The sequence below is a fragment of the Mus musculus genome, chromosome 5 (genome assembly GCF_000001635.26).
Source record: "Mus musculus strain C57BL/6J chromosome 5, GRCm38.p6 C57BL/6J".
Taxonomy (NCBI): domain Eukaryota; kingdom Metazoa; phylum Chordata; class Mammalia; order Rodentia; family Muridae; genus Mus; species Mus musculus.
The window spans coordinates 91,046,806-91,051,268 of record NC_000071.6 but is presented as its reverse complement, the minus strand read 5'-3'; positions in this window follow the sequence as shown (position 1 = coordinate 91,051,268).

Sequence of the window (4,463 nt, the reverse complement as noted above, 5' to 3'; positions counted from 1 at the left end):
AGTGGGTGTGTAGGGGAGTGGGGGGAGGATCTGGGGGACTTTTGGGATAGCATTTGAAGTGTAAATGAAGAAAATACCTAATTTAATAAAAGAAATAAGATCCTTATGAGATTGAATAAACTTGCCACTAAAAGCAATAAAATGATCATTATTCAACCACTGTGATTGTATTTTCTTTTTTGAACACACACACACACTCTCTCTCTCTCTCTAAAAATATTACCTGCTTGCTGAATTATAAAGAACTGACTTGTGAGGGAGGGGGGACCTTGACAAGTACCTACATCTCTATCGATGTTACTGGAAACACATGCAACATTGGAGCAAAGGGCCAATGAAATATTACTATTCTTGCTTAAGAATTCAGGAGTGGGGGCTGGAGAGATGACTCAGCCACCCAGAGTGCTTGTTGCTCTTGCGGAGGATATAGGCTTGATTCCCAGTACCCTCATGACAACTCACAATCATCTGTAATCCCAGTTTTAGGGAATCTGATGCTCTTTTCTGAACTCCATGGGCACCAGATATGCACAATGGCCAAGGATCTATATGTAGGCAAAATACTCATAACAAAATAATACAAAGTACATATCTAAAAAGAGTTCAAGTATGAACGTGAATTATAACAGAGCTGTGGTAATAGAAATGTCTAGTAAAATTTACTCAGTACTCACTGTATTTTTTTGTAGGTTTCAAAGGCTCATCAGATTTCTTTTTATTTATTTATTTATTTATTTTTAAATTTATTTTTAATTAGGTATTTTCTTCATTTACATTTCAAATGTTATCCCAAAAGCCCCCCATACCCCCCTCCCCACTCCCCTACCAACCCACTCCCACTTCTTGGCCCTGGTGTTCCCCTGTACTGAGGCATACAAAGTTTGCAAGACCAAGGGGCCTTTTGTTTATTACTTTAAAGAAATTTGGTGGTATTTGTACATGTTCACCAGTTTCTTCTCATCTCTGCAGAATTTTTTTGTCAAGCAGATACAAAGTAGTCATAGTAAATGCCCAGAGACCTAGTCCAATGCTGAAGTATTTCCATTTGAAATAAAAGCATAGAAAAACCGGACTCCAAGAGTGAACATGGTCCAGTGGCAGCTTCGTTCTGCAGCAGCAGATCAGAGTCAAGTCAGCATGATTACTGAAAACCATTGTAGATCAGAAAATAAGAAACAGACAGAGGAGTGGGGCATGGTGGGAAGTAAGAACATCTTCGGCTCTGGCTGGTATGGGGAGCAGGCTGACAGCTGAGACAGGACATCAGGAGGCTTCGGGGAGGCTCTCTAGCAGTTAATAAGAGCAGGAACTTGTCACAAGGGATAGACATCCTCTCATTCTTGAAAATTTGAGGGAGAAAAATGGACACATTGCCATAATGGGGAAATTAATTCTCTTCTAAAGTGATTATTTTTGTTGTCACACCATGATTAAGACAGATGACTTGTGTGGCCTCGAAGATTGTGGTGTGTGGGGGTTTCTCCCCATCAACAGCCAAATTACTAATTCTGTAGCAGACACAAGCTGGGACCTCTAACCAACTCGGTTCTGATACTACCTTGAGGTAGTATCAAATTCCACAGGTTGACAACTGAGTCTCTCCCTGTGTTTACCTAACCAAAAGTTACCTACACCCAGTCCTTTTTGTTTGCCTTTCAATGGGGGTCTCCATTACCCACAATCAATAATAGGCTTGAAACAAAACCCTAGCTAGGCCTATGAAAGAGAGAGAGAGAGAGAGAGAGAGAGAGAGAGAGAGAGAGAGAGAGAATCCATGCTTTAAGTGTAGTTTTGTATAAAGGCCACACCTATTTCATGATGATTTCAGCATTGAATTCTAATCTCATTTTTTAAATGTGTTATTTACAACAATATGAACTAACCAGTACCCCCAGAGCTCGTGTCTCTAGCTGCATATGTAGCAGAAGATGGCTTAGTTGGCCATCACTGGAAAGAGAGGCCCCTTGGTCTTGCAAACTTTATATGCCACAGTACAGGTGAACACCAGGGCCAAGAAGTGGGAGTGGGTGGGTAGGGGAGTGGAGGGGGTGGGGAAGGGTATGGGGGACTTTTGGGATAGCATTTGAAATGTAAATGAAGAAAATACCTAATAAAAATAATTTTTAAAATGTTTTATTTACTTTTATTTTATGTGCATATATGTTTTGTCTGCATCCATGTATGTCTGTGTACCACCACATGTATGGCTCCTACCCAAAAGGCCCAGAAGTCATTGGATGTTCTGGAACTGGAATTAGAAATGTTATGAGCCAGCACCTGGGTGCTGGTAATCAGTGTTGTTCACTGCTGAGCTATCTCTCCAGTCCCTAGACCTCTTGGAGTTAAAAAGGTTTGAAGCATAGTTTAGTCTGCACCATGATAGGAGAACACGCAGCACAGGAGACCCTGAGGCCAAACAACCTCCCAAAGCTGAAGAGAATCCATGCTACACAAAAGGCATCTGAGAAGGGCTCTCCAGTTCCCTCCAAGATTGCAAATTCATGTCTGACACCCCTGACACCCTTGTCAACTAAGAAAGGATCCTCGTTCATAACGAAGATTAGAGATAAACATGTGACTAAGCATCGGAGAGGGAGGGCCTCTCACACTACAACAAAATAAATAAATTACACCGGATAGAAATGGCCTCGTTTTTGGGGAGTGTCGCAATATTGTGACGCTCTAAACAATGTTTTCACATACCAAGTGGTTGGATTATTGGTAGTACATTTAATTATAAACACCGATTCTTTAAAGCTGACAGTGGGCAGGATCTCCATCTTTTACAAAAAAGAGTTATAAAATGCAATATAGTTTTTTTTAAAAAAATGTAAACACTTCTATCTTTCCATGGCTAAGTAATGGAGAACACCTACAGGGAATATTATGGAATACCATCGGGTGCAATTTAAGAATAAATTTTGCTTTCAACTATTTATATTGTGCTACTTACTGAAACATGAGGGAGAAGAAAAATGATTTAATGACTTCTGTGTCTGTTTATTCATAAGCATGACAGCTCTCTTCACTTGATTGCCTGAATTGACGTCAGTTGTGTATTGTAAACGCTATAAGATAAACTTCATCAGCCAGAGTTTGTTTCAGAAAATGTTTTAGAAAGTGTAAACATTACAACATTCGTGGACAGCTGCATGCTTGAAGTTCTGTTTTGTTCAAGGACACAGCTGAGTTATTAAACAAGATTAAAGTTCCAAGTAGCGATGGGGTACACACATAATCACAGTCCGGGCAACCTGAAAGGTCAAATAATGTGTAAATTCTGTAGTAGTCTGTAAAACTCCAGCTACATAAGTTACAATCTTAGAATTGCCCTCTGAAATGAATTGGCCAAATTGATTTTATTGGGGTCAGGGAATACTGAGATGACAGTAGAGTTATTTTTAACTATTTAACCAGTTTTAATATTATTTTTACTTTATTTTACATTCCCACCAGTTAAAATAATTATGTTAATAATTAAGCCTATGGTTTAAGGGAGGATAATTCACAGCCCCAAAATAAAAACAATATTATCTGAAACACAATGAACAGTGATTGGGCTGTCGGCTCTGTTGTTTCCCCCAACATTGAAGTAGACCCATCTCTTCTGAATGTGTCTGTATTTGAAGATACAGTGGTGGTTCTCAACCTGTGGGTTGTGAACCCATTGGAGTTGCCTAAGACTATCTGAAAACACAGACATTTACATTGTTTCAGCTTTTTCTTTACCACCCTGTCTGCCTGTATGCCCCCATGTTTTCTACCAGGACAACAGTGTACTAAACCTCCAAAATTATGTTAGTCCTAATTAAATGTTTTCCTTTATAATAGTCACCATGATCATGGTGTCTCTTCTCAGTCATAAAACCCCAACTAAGACTCTATCTACAAAAGAAACATTATTTTTTGTGGATAAAAAAATCTAAAAAACCAAAAAAACAAACAAACAAAAAAACAACTTTATTTGTAGTAGCTATGAAACCATCAGGCTTATATTTTTTGTTCAAAGAGAAATATACACACAAATTTGGGAAACATAGGTCTACATGATGGTTTACTGGGTACAGAAGGACTCCTGCTGCACAAGCCTAGAGACCCCGAGTTCAATTCTTGCAGCCTATATTAAGGTAGGGAGAAAGAACTCACTCCACAAAGTTGTCCTCAGAACTCCACACACACCATGATATGTGCCCCCACACATACACACCATGTACAGATACACCATAATTACAACACATACAAAGTTAATATTGCATATGGAAAACATTGTAGAATAAGCATTTGCAACACAGACAGTAAGACCTAAGTATTTACATTTCCTACATATAAATAGGACATTGTATAAATGCCACTTGAAAGAGAAACAGTCTCTGAAAATGAATAGGAAGCTCATAAAATAGAGATCAAATGCTCAATAAATACATGAAAGCATTCAATCTCCCACCTAATAAAAATTCATTTTG